The sequence below is a fragment of the Benincasa hispida genome, chromosome 10 (assembly GCF_027475165.1).
Source record: "Benincasa hispida cultivar pf3 chromosome 10, pf3_genome.v1.1, whole genome shotgun sequence".
NCBI classification, from domain to species: Eukaryota; Viridiplantae; Streptophyta; class Magnoliopsida; order Cucurbitales; family Cucurbitaceae; genus Benincasa; species Benincasa hispida.
In genome coordinates this window covers 27509151-27519011 of record NC_143487.1, presented here as the reverse complement: position 1 = coordinate 27519011, position 9861 = coordinate 27509151, and the positions used below count along the sequence as shown (strand labels likewise).

General features: G+C 40.9%; 1 non-coding gene across 1 annotated transcript; it reads right to left on the bottom strand.

Moving 5' to 3' along the window:
* Nucleotides 1–1683: 1683 nt before the first annotated feature.
* Nucleotides 1684–1790, bottom strand: LOC120089548 (small nucleolar RNA R71). The gene has a single exon (XR_005485224.1). It is a non-coding gene; the product is annotated as a small nucleolar RNA R71 (small nucleolar RNA).
* Between the last annotated feature and the right edge of the window lie 8071 nt (nt 1791–9861).

Genomic DNA, 9861 nt, shown 5'->3' with positions numbered 1-9861 from the left:
GTTCATAGTTTTCTTTTACATTTTACGACGGAGCAAGAGAAAAATGGTGACGCCGGAGATCGCCCAGGCCAGCTTGAGAGAGAACCTTAGGGCGTAAGAGCAGAGAGCGAGCCCACTCTCACCAAAGCGAGAATATCTTTAGAGCACGAGTAGAAACAGTGTAAATTCCTGGCAGCAATAAATTGCTCCAGGCTCTTTACTATACTTGCATTGTTATTTGTACTTCATCTCATATCTATTCAATGGAAGTTCTATTTCTACATCTGCTCATTCTCTTAATAGGCATGAGTACCTAAACTAGTTGAATGGTTTGAGAAGAACTAAGTTAACATGATCTAGGAAGTTCATTGCTTGCGATTGTCTTGTTTTATGTTGTGCAAAATACCATTTAGAATTACTCGAGAGAGAATCTAATGAAAGAACCTAACGTCTTGAGAGAGCTAGGTTAGAATCTGGACTCGGAAGAGCAAGATTAGGCTTGAATAAACAAAAGATAGGGACTTAGAGATAAGCTCTATTTGTCAACTTGCATCGCATGCATCCTAGGAATGGGAGTGATATTATGTGGTCGCATATTTGTGTGAATGTCATGTTGTCATCACATAAATAGAGATAGAGGTTTATGTGTAAACCCTGTAGACTTATCGCATATTTATCGCATGAAATCTAGCCTTAGAAGCCGTAGCATTCACGCCGAGAGGTGGTTTACTATTGTATGCATGTTGCATGATCGCAAATCATGGACGCATTCTCGAGAGTGATAGCCAAAACTTTTCTCAACCCGTTCACCGCATATTCATCGTATTTCCCGTTGACCAACTCTTTTAGAACTCTGCCACATTCGTTATTTATTTTCATCAATGCAAACAACAAACCCAATGATTTATTTAACTGGTAACCGCAAGTTTTCATAAAAATCACCAACGCAACTATTTTCACAAGTCCCTGTGTTCGACCCTAGACTTACCAGGAAACTCAAAGGAATTTACACTTGAATTCCGCTGGGGAAACTTGAGTGTACAACGCAATCCACCAACATATATCATCCATGTTTTCATTCATAACAATAAGGCATCAAGGTTTTGGCGCCGTTGTCGGAGACTTCGGCAAAATGGTTGTTAATGGTAATTTTTGTGATTTCTTTGCAGAACTTTCAATCTCTGGTGAACTATGACCTGAAGATTGAGAGAACATTTTGAAGGAGACTACGAGACCGCCAACAGCAACCACAATCCGATAAAGAAGATATGGTAGAGCAGCCTGGAGGTGGAGCACCAAATGATAATAATGTCATGGCGAATCCAATTATGTTGGCAAACGATCGCAATAAGCCCATTAGGGACTATGCATCGTTGAACCTCTATGATTTCTCTCCGGGAATCATGAGGCCTGCCCTCAACGGAAGTAAACTCGAGATGAAACCGGTGATGTTGCAGATGATTCAGACTGCAAGTCAATTCGGAGGAAGACGTGGCGAGGATCCGCACGCCCACCTATGAAGTTTTATTGAAATCTAGAATACTTTTGTGTTCCCGAACATCTCTACTAAAGAAGTTTGACTAACGTTGTTCCCATGATCTGACTAGGAAGTGGGCTTATTCGCTCGAACCAGGAGAGATTACTTCTTGGGAGTAGGTAGTGGAGAACTTCGTGAAAAAGTATTTTCCACCTACTGAGAACGCAAGACGAAGAAAGCTTATTACTAATTTTGAACAAGATATGGATGAATACCTCAGCAATGCTTGGGTGAGGTTTAAAAGGTTGGTCCGAGATTGTTCGCATAATGGGTTACTAGACTGCCTTCAAATGGAAATTTTCTATCACGGTTTGAACCCTGCTTCGCAGACCGCTGTCAATGCGGCAGCCGCTGATTGTCTGCTTGACAAAACTTACAAGGAGGCAAAGAATATTCTGAACCGCATCTCTAAGAACCATGAAGACTGGAGGGAAAGTGACCAGAGATTGAGACTCAAAGATTCCGACGCAAATAATGGTGCCATTGTTTCGTTACAAAACCAAATGACCGTAATGATGAATTTGATTCAAGGAATGGTGATCAGCAGCCCAACACCGCAAGGTGCGCAAATTATCGCAATAAGTCAAAACACCGCAAGAAGTGCGACTTGCATTGATGGGCATGCGATGGAAGATTGCCCTCAAAATCTACAGTCTGTATATTTTGTAAAGAATAATCCTTTTTCAAACACTTACAAACCTAGGTGAAGAAACCACCCCAACTTTGCTTGGAAGAATCAACGACAAAATTTTCAATCTGTGGCGTAAAAATGAGGGCCACCAGGATTATTCCAATGCAACAATGGTCAGCAGAGCAACCAAGCAAGTATCTCACAACAACCAACGCAATCTTCCTCTCTAGAGAGCCTATTGAAGCAATATATAGAGAAAAACGAGACAGTGCTTCAAAGTCAGGCTACGTCCATCCGCAGCCTTGAATTGCAAATGGGTCAAATTGCAAATGAGCTGAAGAGTCGACTGCAAGGGGCGTTGCCAAGTTCTACCGAGCTTCCATGCAACCCAGGGGATCAGGTAAGGAGTAATGTCAGGTTGTCACATTTTGCAGTGGAAAGAAGGATTAGAGTAGAAAAACTTCCATTGTAACTAAGCCCGAGATTACGGAACGCAAGAAGAAGAAAGAGAGAATGAAGCAGTGGAACCTAAGGTTGCATCAACCTCAAAGTCAAATGAAACGGGAACCGTGAAAGTCTAGTTACCACCTTTTCCCTCAGAGGCTAAGAAAGAAGAAAAAAGAAGAGGTACAGTATCAACGTTTCTTATCTATGTTAAAGCAATTACATGTTAACATTCCTTTCAGTGAAGCGATTGAGAAAATGCCTGCCTATGCCAAGTTTTTGAAGGACATGGTAACTAAAAAAAGAGGCATTGGAAAATTTTCCACAGTAGCATTAACATAAAGTTCCAAATCTATTATTCCACCGAAGATGAGCGATCCTGGAAGCTTCACTATTCCTTGCTCCATAAGAGGACTCTATATTGGGCAAGCCCTGTGTAACTTGGGGGCCAGCATAAATTTGATGCCGCTGTCAATCTTTAGACAATTAGATGTGAGGCAACTTGTGCCCACATTAGTGACTCTCCAATTGGTTGACAGATCTCTGGTTCATCATGAAGGTACGGTGAAGGACGTGCTGATCACAATTGATAAATTTATTTTGCCATCTGACTTCATCATCCTAGATTATGAGGCCGAAAAGGATGTACCCATCATTTTGGGGCGACCTTTTCTATCAACGGGTCGCGCATAAATTGATGTGCACAAGGGAGAAATCACTTTGAGCATAAACGGACAAAAGCTCAAATTTAACATAATTCGTGCCATGAAATTCCCGGATGAGGAAGAACTACAAGATTCTGGCGATGACCTGAATTTGATTGAAGAAGAAAAGTCTGATGAAGAGTGTGAAGAAGAGGATGCCAACACATCCGTAACTGCCTGCAATGCGATCATAGCAAAAACAAACAAAGAAGAAGAAATGATCGAAACACAAGAAGAAGAGCCAAAAGAAGAAAGAAAAACACCGCATCTTTCCCTCGTGGAACCGCCAACACTTGAACTGAAAAACCTACCAACACATTTGAAGTACGCATTTCTGGGGCAGAATGAGAAGCTGCCAGTGATAATTTCCTCTGCGCTCAACGAAGATCAAGAGAATGCGTTGATGAGCATTCTTAAGAAACATGTGCGAGCAATCGGCTAGACGCTCGCTGACATCAGAGGAATTAGCCCCGCGTACTGCATGTTGAAAATCAACGCAGACTCAATCTTTCAATGAAGAAGGTCGTCAAAAAGGAGATTATCAAATGGCTAGATGCGGGCATTATCTATCCCATTGCAGATAGCACATGGGTCAGCCCCGTGCAATGTGTGCTGAAGAAGGGCAGAATAACGGTAGTCCCCAATGAGAACAATGAATTAATAGCACAAAGAACCATCATTGGATGGTGCAAATGTATGGACTACCGCAAATTGAATGCGGCCAAAAAGAAAGATCACTTCCCTCTGCCATTCATTGATAAAATGCTAGACAGACTAGCAGGGAATGATTTTTACTACTTCTTGGATGGATATGTCGGGTACAATCAAATCATGATAGCTCCCGAAGACCAAGACAAGACCTCATTCACCTGCCCATATGGGACATTCGCTTTTCGATGCATGTCGTTTGGTCTCTACAATGCGTCGAGCACGTTCCAGAGGTGTATGATGGCGATCTTTTCAGATTTTCTCGAAGACTCAGTGGAAATATTTATGGATGATTTCTCCGTTTATGGGAACACTTATGAAGTCTGCCTGGCCAATTTGGAGAAAATTCTGAAAAGATGTGAAGAGACAAACCTGGTGCTCAACTGGGAAAAAGTCACTTCATGGTGAAAGAGGGTATAGTGTTGGGACACAAGGTATCCCGAGAAGGGTTGGAGGTAGACAAAGCAAAGATCGACCCAATTGAAAAGCTTCCACCTCCAACCAGTGTAAAGGTTGTGCGAAGCTTCTTGGGGCACACTGGATTTTACAGACGATTCGTCAAGGACTTTTCGAAAATAGCACGACCATTGAGTGCATTGTTAGAGGCGGATAGAAGGTTTGAATTTGACAACAATTGCCTCAACGCATTCCAAGTTTTAAAAGATGCACTGATTACCGCACCCATCTTAATTGTGCCAGATTGGACACTGCCGTTCGAAATCATGTGCGACGCAAGCGGGTATGCGATGGGAGCCGCATTAGTGCAAAAGAAGAAAACTATTTTGCACCCCATCGCATGTACGAGTAAAACTCTTAACCCTGCTCAAATCAATTATACCACCACTGAAAAAGATTTCCTGGCTGTGATTTTTGCGTTGGAAAATTTTTGGGCATATCGATTGGGAACCAAGGTACTCGTTCACACTGATACCTCGGCAATCAAATATTTGATGACAAAGAAGGACACAAAGCCGAGGTTGATCAGATGGGTTCTCCTCCTTCAAAGATTTGATATCGAGATAATTGATCGGAAGAGGACAGAGAATCAAGTTGCGGATCACTTGTCCAGACTGGAAAATCCCGAGGTTAACTGCAATGAATCTGAAGTGAGTGTTGTGTTTCCGGATGAGCAGTTGTTTCACATAGAAGAATTGCCCTGGTATGCGGACATCGTTAATTATTTGGTTTGTGAACAATTCCCTGAAGATTACACCTACCATCAATGGAAGAAGCTCAAGAATGAATGTAGACACTATTATTGGGATGAGCCAAATCTGTATAAAAGAGATGTAGACCTAATCATTTGATTATGCGTACCAGATGCTGCTCAACAATGCATATTGTCATAGTGCCACGATTCGCCATATGGAGGGCACTTTGGAGGGCAACGTACTGCAACCAAAGTTTTGCAAAATGGATTCTTTTGGCCTTCATTGTTTAAGGATGTTGTCGACTACGTAATGAAATGTGATTGGTGTCAATGCACAGGCAACATTTCATGAAAGAACGCAATGCAAATGAACACTATCTTGGAGCTGGAACTATTTGACATATGGGGAATTGATTTCATGGCACCATTCCCTCCTTCAAATGATAAGCACTATATTTTATTAGTCGTCGACTATGTCTCCAAGTGGGTAGAGGCAATTGCATCGCCGCAAGTGATGCAACGGTAGTCTCCCAGTTCTTGAAGAAAAATATTTTCACTCGTTTTGGCACTCCTCGTGCCATCATAAGTGATGAAGGATCACACATTGTCAACCACAATATAAAGGAGCTGCTGTGCAAGTACAATATCCTCCACAAGGTGGCCACCACATACCATCCGCAAATAAATGGCCAGGCTGAAGTGTCCAATCGTGAAATTAAATTGATACTGGAGAAGGTAGTGAAACCTTCGCGGAAGGATTGAGCAATGAAGCTTGATGGTGCGTTGTGGGCATACTGGACCGTATTTAAAACACCTATAGTTATGTCCCCCTATGCGTTGGTATTTGGCAAGGTGTGTCATTTGCCTTTGGAGCTAGAGTATAAAGCATTGTGGGCAGTCAAGAAACTGAATTTTGATTTGAAGAAAACAGGGGAAGCGCGGAAAATGCAATTGGTCGAGCTAGAAGAATGCAGGAACAACGCATATGAAAATGCAAAAAATTATAAAGAGCACACTAAGCGCTGGCATGCCCAACGCACATGCGGTAAGAACCTCCAAGTCAGGCAGAAAGTCTTGATTTTCAATTCATGTCTGCGACTCTTCCCGGGAAAGCTAAAGTCACGTTGGTCTGGACCATTCATAATTCGAAAAGTACTTCTGCATGGCACGGTGGAATTATCAAATGACGATGGAACAAACTTATTCAAAGTCAATGGGCAACGAGTAAAGGCATACCATGGAGAAGACTGGCATCGCCAAGTCGACTCCATGGAACTAAGAAACTTTGAATAAAGAAGAAAGTAGGTGGTCCCTGCGTTATCAAATGATCGTAACTTATCAGGGACGCAAGTCTTGGGAAACCTCAAGTCTTCAGCTCTTTTCTCCACTACTCGGTTTTTCAATTCTGATTTATCCTTACTTTACTATCTTTTCAATTTTCACTCTTAGTTCTACAAAAAAAAAAATTTGCGATAACGATTTTTTTTTTGTTTAAGATAATTTGACCCTCTCTTTGTTTTTCTTACAACGATCGAAGTGCTGGATTGTGGAAATGCTACGCGAAGCAGTAATCATCTTATTCCATCACCGCAACCCAATGAAGAGTGATTGCCGCAAAGATAGATGCGTCAATACAATGCGGGCGACAGTGCAAAAATTTGGGGATGTACTTTTCCTTATCTTTATTTCCAATTTCGCACTATCACATTGCATTTTAGTTTTTAAAGTTTTATCACCGCATCCTCTTTAATCACCGCAATCATGTGACATAGATAAATTTAGTAAGTTACCGCATTTTGTTTCCTTGCCAAGTATGATTTCAATGATGAAAAATATGCTTCCATGTCTTTCATATACATCAGAGTCAACTTAATCTTAAGATAGCTACTTCATGAAACATTTCTAGAAGTTAGGGGTTTGCTAGCTTTCTTTCAAAGCTACTTCATGAAACATTTCTAGAAGTTAGGGGTTTGCTAGCTTTCTTTCAAACTTCCTTTACAACGCATTCTATGACCATCGCATGACTTATTTTAATTACTTTTAGCAATGAGGACATTGTCGTATTTTAAATTTGGGGGTGAGATATTTACTTTCGACCTTGCTATACACACAAAAAAAATGAATGATGAAAAATATAAGTATTTGAGAATAACAACTCCACTGTCAATGCAATGGAAAACCCATGATGATAAGAGTTAAGTTCTGAAAGGCACTTACCCGTAGTTGGATGTCTGCATGACACACGTGAGGACAAGCCAAAACGAAAGTAAATCACCAGGATCAACGCATAAATCAATGACCGCGACTCCACTGCCAAATCGGTATGAGTTTAGTCCAAGAAAGAGGGCATTGCTCGTAGTTGGATGTCCGCATTACACACATGGGGGCAAGTAAAACGAAGGCAAGGCACTCGGATCAATACAAGGTCAGAAAAATAATAGCAATGAAGAAATTTTTTGTGCAAGGATAAAATCATTTGACACCCCGGAAGAAAATTTTCTTTTAAAATAAATCATGCGATGTTCCGGAATTTAGTAAAGTCATTTTGAAAGTTAAGCTGACAATCCCTAAGTCTTAGAAATATTTTAAGAAGAGACTTGAATAAGACTTAAGAAAATTCTGGTATATAGGATTTGAATGAAGTATCCTTGAGAAATCTAGGGAAGAAAACTTTGCGGTTAACTTGCTAAAGGAATCTTTAGCTTATGCTTGAGGACAAGCATTGTTTAAATTTGGGGGTGTGATAACAAGCAGAAATGCACATTATCATAGTACTAAGTTCGTAAACAATGTTGGATTGCTTTGATGAAATATGTTAAATTGCGTCCATTAACCATAAATTCTATAATATTGCAGTCGCATGCGTCCAATGCATTAGAGCAGTTGATCTTTACATTTTTGTGCAAAATATGCGTCAACGCAATGCAGAGATTGCGATCACAGGAATACATTGGTCGAGGGCAACTTCACCGCAAGACTTTGCGTTGATCATGCTCGCAAACATTCACCCAAGAAGAATCACTGCAACTTGGTCAGCGCAACATGGTGGGCGTATCCAGGTGAAAGGATAATTAAGAACGATGGGATGGAAAGCTAATGACAATCGGATCCAAATTAAGTTGACAGCCAATAACGGTCACAAAGTACATTCAGCCTTATCGGTAACAATCATCTGATGTGTCAATCAGGAATTAAAGTTTTCCCATCTGTACAACCGGGAGAGAGAAGCCGTCTTTCACCTTTGATGCCCTATAAATACCAAGTGCAATCTTCAGAAAAGGTGTTGATCAGTTAATGAATTCATCAATGCTTCTATTCATAGTTTTCTTTTCCATTTTACGACGGAGCAAGAGAAAAGTGGTGATGCCGGAGATCGTCCAGGGTAGCTCGAGAGAGAACCTTGGGGCATAAGAGTAGAGAGCGGGTCCACTCTCGCTAGAGCAAGAATATCTTTAGAGCATGAGAAGAAAAAGTGTAAATGCCTGGCAGCAAGAAATTGCTCCAGGCTCTTTACTATACTTGCATTTTTTTGTACTTCATCTCATATCTATTCAATGGAAGTTCTAATTTACGTATTTTGTGTAGGAAAATGCGTTGGCGCAAGGCAGAATTGTGATCCAAGGAATTCAACGTCCGAGCGTATTAAAAGATTGTGACCACAAGACTATACGATCTTATGTGTTCGCAAAGATCTACTCAAGAATGTGGCCACATAGAGAAGGCACATCAAGGTGAAAGCTTAATAAATCATGATGGGACATAAAGCTGATGACGGTCAAATCCCAATTTAGTTGACAAGCCATTAACGACACACTGTAGCTAGTACACTAAACTTTTCGGTGACAATTAATCGGCGCATCAGACAGAGATTTAATGACATCCATTAGTGCATTCATTTGAGAGAAAAGCTTCTTCACCTTGATCTCTATAAATACCGAAGGCCACCATCGAGAAATGAGCTTGGCGATATAGAGAGTTCACCATACATAAGATAGTTAGCCATTGTTCATAGTTTTCTTAAACTTAGAAGGCAGAGGCGAGTGAAGAGTGAAGACGCGGAAGATCGTCCTGGTCAGCTCGAGAGAGTGCTGGGGAGCGTTGAGAATGGAGAGAGGGCCAACTCTTGACAAAGCAAGAATATTCTTTTGGGTAGAGTAGAGAAAAACGTAGTGTAAAATCCTTAGGAAGCAAAACATTGATATCAGGCTCCCTATCCTTACTTCTCATTGTCATTCTGTATTCTGATTTCATTTATAGAATGGAACGTGCATCTCTACATCTGTTCACTCTCTTTACATTATGCATGTGTAACTAAACTTCCGAATGGTTTGAGAAGCACTTAGCTAGCATGACCTAAGATCTTCATTTTATGCGATCATCTTATCTTATGTATGCGTCCATCACCCCTTTAGAGCTACTCAAGAGAGAGTCTAAAGAAAGAACCTAGACTTGAGAGAGCTAGGTTAGAATCTAGGCTTGAGAAAGTTAGATTAGAACCGCATAAGCAAGATATAGAAACTTAGAGATAAGTTCTGCTTTCTAACATGCATCGCATGCACCCTAGAAATAGGTTATGGTAGAATGCGGTCGCCTTGTGTATGTATGTGTCATTCATCATCGCATAGACAAGAATATAGGCTTAGACATAAGTCCTAAAGACATCATCGTATACATCGCATGCATCCTAAAACTAAGAGCTATAGCATTT